At 40.5% G+C, this 10,785-nt stretch overlaps 1 protein-coding gene across 4 annotated transcripts in view; it reads right to left on the bottom strand.

Annotated features, from left to right (window-relative positions):
* The window catches only part of LOC120739103 (neuroligin-2-like), a 247,508-nt gene that overhangs the window by 26,961 nt on the left and 209,762 nt on the right, over positions 1-10,785 (bottom strand). The window lies entirely within an intron of this gene.

The following is a 10,785-nucleotide window of genomic DNA, read 5'->3' as shown; positions in this document are numbered from 1 at the left end:
ATTAAAACCAAGAAACATTTTTGCAGTCTTCTGTTGTCCACCTTTGGTAAGCCTCTGCAAACTGTAGCATCATTTTCCTAATCATAGCTGAAAGGAGTGGCTACTCCTCCCCTTCCTAGTAGATGCACTTAGGGTATGAATTTGAAAATCCTACACCGCCTCCTTTTCTAAGTATCACATTCACAAACTTGAGTGTCCACGCCGCTCCGCCTGAACACTCGGCGGGTGACGACAATATCCCATCAGCCTTTTACGGCTGAGGAATAAAAAACAAAGAAAAGAAAAACCCAAGAGGTAAAAATACACCAAAACAGTAACAAACAGCTACAGTCCCCAGTGAATACTGAAAGCGTACATGAAAATCCCATCATACTAACAGCAGGATAACAGAGGTAGAGTGCATAAGCACGTACTATCAACCTGAAGTTAAAGGCTACTGGAGAGCTTCCATTATTTCTCGCAATAATAATAATAAACAACAACAAATAAGTTTGCCGAAGGCTTTTGTCAGAGGTGATGTTTTTCTCTCTTCACTGCATCACTTACAGATGGAAAACGCCCCTCCTGCGTGAGAAGCCAGATAATGCTGTTTGTCGATCTCGTGATGTGTGCTTTGTCGTATCGCTCCGAAAGCACACGGGGAAAACCGTGAATGAAATCACTCTCGGGAGGACCACGCTCGTCTCGCTGCATGATCAACTCACAAGACGGGTCTGTGTCGGGAGCACATCTATCACATCTGTAACGCGTGCAGAGGAAGTACCAGAAGATGATTTAGAATGTACAAATGGAACAACATGACACTGTCAGAGTAAACTCCATCATTTCTCAGCGTTCGCACTACTGGAAAAATCGACTTCATGTATGATGTAGCACACGGCAACCAATTACATCCAGTGTTTTCAATGTTCAGCCTGCGGGCCCCGGCAATGTTTAATGTGACGACAAGGAGAGAGCGCAGAACATTTCATTCATACCCTACAATGATGCAGCAGCGCAGAACCAAAGAGAGAGCACTCCTCTTCAGTCTCATAGAAGATTGACGTAGCCACTATGACCTACATCCACTTTGCAGCTTAAAGTCTCAGCACCAGCGTTTGCTTTCTTTTTTTGGATGTAACCATATTTAGACTAGAGAGTGACGTAATCAAGAACAGCAAGCTTGGTAAGCGATCACATTCATAAACTGTATGGGTACAAAACATAAACACATAGAGAAAAATGCTGCTAATTAGTGCTAATAGTTTTAAAAAAAATTTTTTTACTTGAAGCACAAGCTTCTTGGATGGATTTTACTTAAAGTAAAACACTTTATTTGACAAATAATTAAATTAAAAATGCCTGAAATAGATCGAACAACAGAAACAACGTGTATGGTTCAGGGACTTGAACTAGCTTCTACAGCTCCAAGCTTAAAGACTCAACACAATTAAAACAGGCGCGTTATGAAAAACGTCACCGAGCATTCAGTTATTATGAAAGGGGGAAACTATTTATAGTTAACATGCTATTTAATACTTCAACAAGGGAGTCTAAACGTATGACATGATGACAGCCCAGTTATCACAGCTATGCAAAAGGCAAACAAAGAATAAAGTAAACTCATCATCAGATAGGGAAAAACAACAAAAGATTGAATGTTGGAAGTCTCCAACATCTAAATGAAAGAACTAAACAATCTGCAGTGCAAGCAGTTACTGCAAGTATGTGTCATTTACCTTCAAAGACAATGTGGTATCTATTTCTTCTCCCTCCCACTGTCTCAGTGTTATTGAATGCACTGGCCCCTTTCTCTCCTCTAATTCGAGGTCTTCCAAGACAAGCCCAGGCATGAAACCTCCATCATGTGCACGTCAGACTGTCCCTGAGCTGGTGACACCACAACTCTGCTGACAGAATACAGTACATTTCATCTCCTTTCTTCTTTCTTCATCACACTGCCCATCACTCTTCCCTTTTATTCTCTGAGCCAGAATAAACTGCGGGGCTGTCTGTACACGACAACTGTCTGAGCTTCTAAATGACCCAATAAATTACCTGCTGTGTTCAATGGAAAGGAATTTTAATTGCCTTTTGCCAAAAATCAAGATACTTTATGTGTGCAAGAATAGCAGAGCCTTTGGATTATATCCAGAGTGCGTAGTTCGTTACATAATTACTCAACTGATTGATTGCTAGTTATAGTTAACTTTTTTCCAGAAAAAAATGAATTAATTTGCTCTAAAAGCTGCCTGTGAAACTCTCACATTATTATTACCTGCATTTAGAATTTTATAGAATTTAATATTTTCCAAGATGCATCCCATGCATTCAAAGTTACACTGGAAACTGGGCCTGTAAGAAAAATGTCAGCGAACCCATATTAAAATTTCCAAACTTGAGCATTAGCCACAGCTGGTTATTTTCAGAAAAAATAATTGAACAAAAACACCAAAACACAAGTTTGAACCATTCAAATATTGCATTACATCCACAAGAGGGCAAGCCAATACAACAAAAGCTGCAACTACTGCTACAGTTTTAAAAAATCTACATAACCATGCAGTCCAAAACAGGCAAAGAAAACCAAGACTCCACCAGGAACCTATGTTGCATTTTCCCACAAACCCTATAATAACTGTGTAATAACAGTGGCACAGCCTGCTAACGTAGCCTATCAACATATACACACACTTGTTGATAGACTACCTTAGCAGGCTGTGGCTAATCAAATCTTATTTTCTTAATAATTTAAATATAATAATATATTGTTGTATTTATTAACTTAGAGAAATAAGCAACAAAAAATGTAATTGCTTATTTTGAAAGTCAATTTTACCAACAAAGAAGAAGAACTGCGAAGTAAAATAAAATATCTAGCATGTTATCTAGCAAATTGGCATGTTTATCTAATGAAGGTTTATCTTATCTTATCTTAATCTAGACCTACTTTGAAACAAAATTACTATAAACCTAGGCTCTCAGGCTCCTTTGAATCCAACCTGTGTCTCTGCAATTGAATCACAGGGACCAACTGAGAGGACCAAAAAAGCCACTTTTGAGACCCTTGTACTGCCTAAGTCAGAGGTGTTGAACTCCAGGCCTCAAGGGTCGGTGTCCTGCAGGTTTTAGATGTGTCCTTGATCCAACACAGCTGATTTAAATGGCTACCTCAACATGTCTTGGAGTTCTCCAGAGGCCTGGTAATGTACTAACCCTTTAGTTTAGGTGTGAGAGATCTAAAACCTGCAGGACATCGGCCCTTGAGGCCTGGAGTTCGACACCCCGGGCCTCAGTAAAAGGGCATATTAGCAAGGTTGTGGTTTGGGTAGCGTTTGTGTGTGCGTCGTTCTGTCAACTCGTTTAGGGTGGGGTCATGTCAACAACCCATTAAAATCTGTCTTACATCCACCACAGTCTTTCACCCTGGAGAACCCATGGGGTCTAGTAAACCAATGGGGTCTGACCCCATGGGTTCTCCAGGGTTAAGGTCAACTTAAAGATTTATTGGTCGAAAATTGACAAAAAGCCTTATATTATTACGTTATCCCTCACTACAGAGGATTTTGAATTTTGAGATATTGACATGCATGACGATCGACAAGCTATACATTTTAATAAGTTATACATTTTTGGAAAATAACCAGATAAATCTTTTGACTTAATTCTACTTTGAATTAATCATTTATATCCGTCCAATTAAATTCCTAATTATATTGACTAATTATCACCTCTTTCTCTCCCCGTACTAGCAGCAGTGCATCTGAAGCCTGCAGCTACGCCACACAGCTGTTCCAGCTTTGCTACACAGTGTGCTGTATCACCCCCAGCAGCACCGCGTCTAACAGTGTTAGCATTTGGTAAAGCCTGTGAGAAAGACTGACAATGTTTGATTGTTTTTGTTTTGTTTTGGGGCATTTTCCCTGAAAAAAAATCAAATATTGAGTTTATGTTTTTTAATGCTATAGCATACAATTATATGTAATGTAAATGTAATGTAATTCTACATCTGTGTTAGGCTTTTTGTTGTTTGTTTTTAATAAAAACTTCCAACTTCTTATTGATCTGTACTGAAAGTCCTGATAAAGCATATTTATCTCAGATAACAGTAATTAAAAAAACAAGGACGTATATTTCAGCAAATTAGAGAGAAATTAGAGACACATTTTCAACTGGCAGAGCTTAATAAGAATGTTCAAGAAATAAGAAGAAAATCAGTTTTTATCAGAACAAAGAACAAACACAACACTCCAACATTCTGACTGCAGTTCATAATGGAGAAAAAATAAAGTAACAGCATGAATACAAAGTAGGCTCATTAAAAGGCTTGCTATTCACACAAAGTTTCATCCCTTCCACTATGCACTCAGCTATCAGTCGGAGGGTGGGAAAAGTCTTCCTTGGAAAAGTCTGTAACGTGACCTTCGATTCTGAAAGTGGCTGAAATGCCAGAATCACAGTAGAGTGTGTGCTCTCTGGAAGCTCTGAGATGTCTCCTACGTTTATATGTTTCATGCATCCCCTGTAATCCTGCTGTATATCCTGAAAGGTCAGCAGGGTTTTTGGTACCGGCTCTGAGTGGTGGGTAGCTCTACTGTGTGATCACTGTCATTGCTCTCTGCAGAGTCGAACAACAGAATAAATGTGAGCAATATGATGCAGAATACACACTAAAGTTTGGTGACCTGCCCCGTAATCCGGTCGTTCCTGTTGCCCCCCTGTTTGAGTGACAGTAACTGATATGGGGGAATGGGCAATGGGGTTAATGTGCACTCACTGAGGTAATGCAATCCACCCTCCATAATGCACTGTGGCCCAGTGTAGCCAAACACACAACACTCCACACAATTTTCAACATAAAGACAAAGAATGTAGACTCTAGCTGCAGGAGAGCTTATTTTACATATAATGATGAATGACTCAGCCTACTGGAATTAGTGACCACTGACCTATAGCTCCACTAAACTCTTCTATTTTCGTATGTATGAAATAGCTCACCTGTTAGCTGTGCCTTCCCCGCACACTGGAATGCTAATGCATTAAAGGGGAAAACAAGCTAAAAACTGACTTCATTTGTTTAACTGCTCTAAGCAACTTTGGAAATGATTATATTATATTATTAGAACTTATTGATTTCTGTTTAAAACTGATTTCTTAAAACCTGAGCATATAAAAAAACAGATTTTGAGACACTTTCTGAGTCTAAACTGTATAAATGAGTAATATTTTGTTATTTAGCTAGCTTGCCGAATATCTGCAATACCAACAAAGGAGAGTTATGTTAATATTTTAGGCTGCTTTCCATGGGCAGTCGCCATCAGCCGTGTGTGGGATGATACAGCACAACTGAAGTAAGCCAAACTGTGTTTGAAATGTTTGCTTCAGTGTTGAGTACAGTGTTGAGTACAAAGCGAGCGCTCTACAGTAGGTGAGGGAGTGAAAAAGTGAATACTGTGAGCACGGCCACGATTTGGGTAAAAATACCAAACTGTTGTTGGAGTTTACGGTACAGCCTGTATTTTCCTTGCATGACTTCATTAAGCATCTTTGAGGTCAAACTATCACAAGGTGAAGATTCTCATAGCAGCAAAGGGGATTTAGTGTTAGCATCCCAGAACAAGTCACTGCTCATTGTGATTGGCTGAATCCCTATCACTGGCCAGAATGGGCCAATCAACATGCCTGACATAATTTTTTAAACGTCTACTTACGCAGAACACTGGTATGGTTAAAGTATGGTAGTGAAATAGAGCGAGACGGAAACTAAGCGAAAGAGATAAGTCAAAGTCAAAGTCAACATGTATGTGTGCCGTTCATCGAGACGTCCGAGGCTTTGATGAATAATTCATACGGCATAAATAGAAGCACAGTAACCTAAAAACCCTTCACTGTGTAAAATGTTCTTTATGGTTCTGCACACCAGAAATGTCCATTATTCAGATGATCTTAAATTGCCATAAAACATTCATCAGGAACCAAGCGATGAAGTCTTTAAGTTTAGCAGACCATAAAGGAACCAAATTAACAAATACACTTACAGATTCCACTCTGCTGCGCTCGAGGTTTGGACAGTTATTTACACTTCAGCACAGAGCGCGGGGATTAAATCTTCTGACCCGTCCAAAGTCACAGTTTGGCCGATCAATTTGCGTTTTTGGGCCTAGTGGAAGTGGTGCCAGCAAAGATTGGCAGTGACATTGCTTCTGCTGGACTGACACATGAATGAATATTGTAAATAATCAAGTTTTCTGCTGGCAGAAGAACCGCTGTGCACACCAGCATTCAGTCAATCTGCTTTTTTCTTAAAGCGTGGATATGTCCCACGCCCACATCTTCCTTCATGTGAAGTTTCTCTGGATTATCTAGGAAAAAACAACAACTTACAATTCCTGTTTTCTTCTCCTAGCTTCCTTAAAATCGTAGCCTTCTTCGTTTAAACCCCCGCCCTGCAGCACCAACCACAAACCATCAGTCTTCTAGGCGAGCCACAGTCTATCACCCTCCCACAGCATGAGACTATTAGACTTATCTTAGCCAGAGTTGCTCCTAATTTGGCATCCTCACAGCAATGGCTGTAGTGTGCTGAAAGTTATCAGAGTGAGACCAGCTCCCTATTTGGCAGGCAGAGGGGCAGTGCCACCGCTGTCTGTCTGCCAGGTTGATTAATAAGTAGCAGCGAAGCGGCTACGCTAACAGACTGGCCTGCCCGGACGCTTCCAGAGCTCTGCTAAATTAATGACACACACAAACTGCGTATACCCATATCAATACACACACACACCTACTTTCCCCTTACTTCTCGCCACACACATGTACTCACACTGAGGCAGACACACTGAAAACTCCGGGTAAAAACGCAGCACAACACAGGTTTGCTGATAAAACAGAGCAGACGCACACACGGGCGAAAACGAACATAAAAATGAGGGAAGACACACACACCTGTTCCCTCCCTCTTATCCACCCTAATATCAGCACAAACACACGCACACATGCAAACGCACACAGGCTGTGCCTCCCTTCGTTCAGCAGCGAGGGGTTTGAGCGACAGCTCATCAGGGCTGTATTATCACATTATTGTGAATGCACCATTTCTCTTAAGCAGAGCAGGCAGCCAGGCATAACAGAACACTTCCTCATTCTGCCATTTGTTACTGCCAACGTGACAGGGGAGGGTTTGAGCAAGCACATGTGGAGCTTAACATATAACAGCAGACAAGAAAAACAAGGATATACAGTAAGTAAGAGTGCAAGTGACATTACGGCTCCCGATAAGGTGTTTTTTTCTAAATCCCCTTTCCCCCATTCATCTGTCATGTGTAATAGGTCAGACGGCACAGGATGAATGCAACTTTGGGGGGAATGACGCATTTCAGCAACACATTCCCGCACTAAAATATTACACGCCAGAGAAAGTTGACATATTAGCGCGTGACTGGCAAATACAAAGGAGCAGAACATTAATTCCAGGGATTGTTTATTTCCCTTTTAGGTTTCAGGCGTGCTGTGATTAATGTCCCATCTGTGTTTAATTGTTTCTGAGTGAAAAAAGGACTCAAAGTGAGGGGCGTGATTTGGCTGAGAGGTGGGGTCAGCGTGTGATTTTCTTAAGAAATAAGTGAAATAATACAAATATACCCTTTTGCTTACCCACTGCTGCCAATCATTAAAACGTTGCCATTAAAAACACTTTTAATGGCAACAGATTTGTGATGTTTGCAGATTAAACACAGCTAATTACTGTATTATCGCAAAGAGATTTCAGACTGACTCCATCTTTCTTTCATGTGACTATATCATTACAGATGACTGTATATTTAGCATATATAGTCTAATACTTGGCCTTATTTGTTTTTGAATGATATGTGCATCATGAATATTAAACTTGCCTTCATATTATTAATGAACACATTTGCAATAAATTACTTTCTGGTGACAGATAATTTTACAAAATTACGTTAAATTCGATTCAGATTTTACAGAGCAGAAACTTTTGGATTGTTTCACATGAACTGCAGAGTTATTTTACACATTTACAAAGCACATGCCACTGCTTTGATGCCAGTTAGCTTTCTTCTGTCTACAAATCAGATTAGCCCACATTTTTAAACCTCCCTCTCATGTTTCGTGCTATGACAGACACCATGTAAATAATGTCAGTTTGAAAACAGCTTAAAATACTGTAGCTACAACATTTAGACACACTTAACTGCAAGGTTGCTTTAGCTATTGCATTAAAATAAATATAATTGAGTTCATGTTTATGATTGTTAATACATAAAACCAACACAACAGCACACGTGTTCAGAGATGTCAGTCCTCTCAGATGTCTTCTCATGTTTCATTCGCTTTCTTCTACTCAGTTACTCTCGTCTGTCACTACAAGAAGGTTTTTTTCTCAACTCCCACTGATAGTGCTCGCTCTGTGTGTGTGCACCATTTATTTTAATCCGTGCTTGTGTATCAGTGGTTGTATTACCATAAGCTACAGGTGTAAACAGTGGTGGGTCTCTGTTAAGGTGTCTGGTTGGAGACTAAAAAGGAGCAAAGCACAGGCAGGTGGTCTCACACGCAGTGGGGGTGCACAGCCACTCGCTTATTCAAAGATACAGCATGAAACAGTGAGGTGGAGTAAATACAAACACGCACACGGACACACAACTGCAAAATGATTCCTCGCATTTTGGGGTGTGGCTACATGTGTTAGAGTGTAATGTTGGAGCCGTGAGCGCGTCCTCTTCGTGTTGGTTTTATAAGCCAATTCTTTGCCGCGACTTTGCCGACGACCTCTGATCCCCCTCTGGTAAAAGATGAGCGCCCTCTTTTTGACCTTGTGAGGATTGGAGGGAGTGTTTGACACTGGCTCTTCTGCCACCGCTTGCTGTGACAGGAGAGCCACATCAACTCATCCTCAGCTGTTGTCAAGCACACCGTTGCCTGGCAACTGGCCAAAGGTAGAACATCGCTGGAGATAAGAAGGACGACCTGCCTGCATCCCTGCCGTTTTCCCCTTCTTTCCTCCCCTCGTCCACTCCCATCTTCCTGCTTTCCTTCTTCATCTTTGCTCTCTGCACCTGCTGACACTCAGGTGCTTCATTATCTGGGCAGTGGCAGTTTTTTTCATAAATCTGCTGCTGTTCAGCCGTCTTAAATAATGAAGGGAAAGCTATCACTTTAGCTGTTTAGGAATTACAGTCACACATAATTCATTCATTTAAAGACCTAGCTGTGTCTTCGCCTTCATCAATTTCTCCTTACTTACGAGTGTATATTAAGGGCTTCCACTTCCCTGAATTGACATCAGACCTTTTCTTCTTTATCAAATAAGAAGATGATAACTTCAGATTTGCCAGCGCTTGCCTCTCACTGTTGAAAGGCACAAAAAGCCGTTTCATTTTTTAAGACTTTCCACATTTAAAAGACTTCACATTGCGAACAAAAGACTTAAAAAGTGCAATGCAATATACCTACAGTGAATGGACAACTGTGAGTGAAAACCCTTCCTTGTTCCCAGCTCGTTTGCTCCACTCTTCGTGCCTTTTTCCCTTTTAGCCATTCATAATCTTAGTGTTCCTCTCTCGTCTCTTTCAAACACAAGCGCAGCCCCTCTCTAACTTGTTTCATGCTCTACTTCCTTTCCCTCTCTACTTTCAAAGGCCCGGTAGTCCTGTGACTGGACTGCTTTTGTATAAAAACAGCTGGGACTGCATTCAACTACTGCTACAAAAATCAGGATTGAAGAAGCGAAATACGGTGAATACAGCTGAAGTATGTCGGCCCAGCATGACCAAATATGAAAGAAATGCTTCATACTCGTTACGTATGTTCAGGTTATTTCAGCCCATTAATATCCACAGTAGAATTTCATCATTTCTTTCTATGCCAGTGACTAAGGCAAGCACAATCCTTCAGAATCAGAGCAGGTTAAACATACTTTTGGTCCAATATTACTATTCTTTTTTTTCATTTTTCACCAAAACACAAGTGGAAATGTGGTTTCTGTGATAACATGAATAAAAGCAGGCCTTTAAGGACCAGACCGAATCAAAATGAATGAATTAAAAGATTTATCAAAGCACCTTCAGGACAAATTAATGTTGGAGTTATTTAAACATCCGATATGTGACAGTTGGTCACCGTCAGTCTTCTACTGAAATTCAAATGGCCCTAATGAGATCAAAGATCAGCACTGTAATATAGTTTTAGACATTTTTATATGACTAAAATGAAGATAAATGAAGTAAATGCTGCACTTCTAGACGCGTGCATGCCAGGCCTTGGTCAGACTGCCAGCCTAAATTCATTTTTTTGGCAAATACAGACTGGGTTCAGAAAATCTGGACCACTAAACATCTCTTCATCTCCAAACACAAACCACATTTGGAGATTTTTTAAAAAGCATTTCCAAAACAAGGCGTCTCTGTTTTCTGTAACATCCAAACATCAGACTGACTGTGAATGATGAACAGAACTCGTGCTGGTTCTAGCAGAGTGCAATGAATATACAAATGGTGAAAATTAACTGTCTGTGTGAACATGATAATGCATCTCAAGAGGCCTCCTGGTTGGATAATGGCAAACAGCATACCATAATTAAACCCAGCAAAGAGAAGCATTTTATTATTGCAGCCAAAAACACTCTATGGCAGGAGTATGAAAAGATAAAGAAGCATAATGGTGGGAAAACGTGGCAACACTCCTCTTTTGAAAATGGCACAAGTATAGCATCGCTTTCTCACGCCTCTATTTCAGCGTGTCACGTTTTCTCACCCTCCTTCTTTCTAGTTCCTCTCTCTTTGTTCTGTC

This window comes from Simochromis diagramma, unplaced genomic scaffold, assembly GCF_900408965.1.
Source record: "Simochromis diagramma unplaced genomic scaffold, fSimDia1.1 OVJJ01000317.1, whole genome shotgun sequence".
NCBI classification, from domain to species: domain Eukaryota; kingdom Metazoa; phylum Chordata; class Actinopteri; order Cichliformes; family Cichlidae; genus Simochromis; species Simochromis diagramma.
The sequence above is the reverse complement of the archived record's forward strand: the minus strand, read 5'-3'. Positions and strand labels throughout refer to the sequence as shown.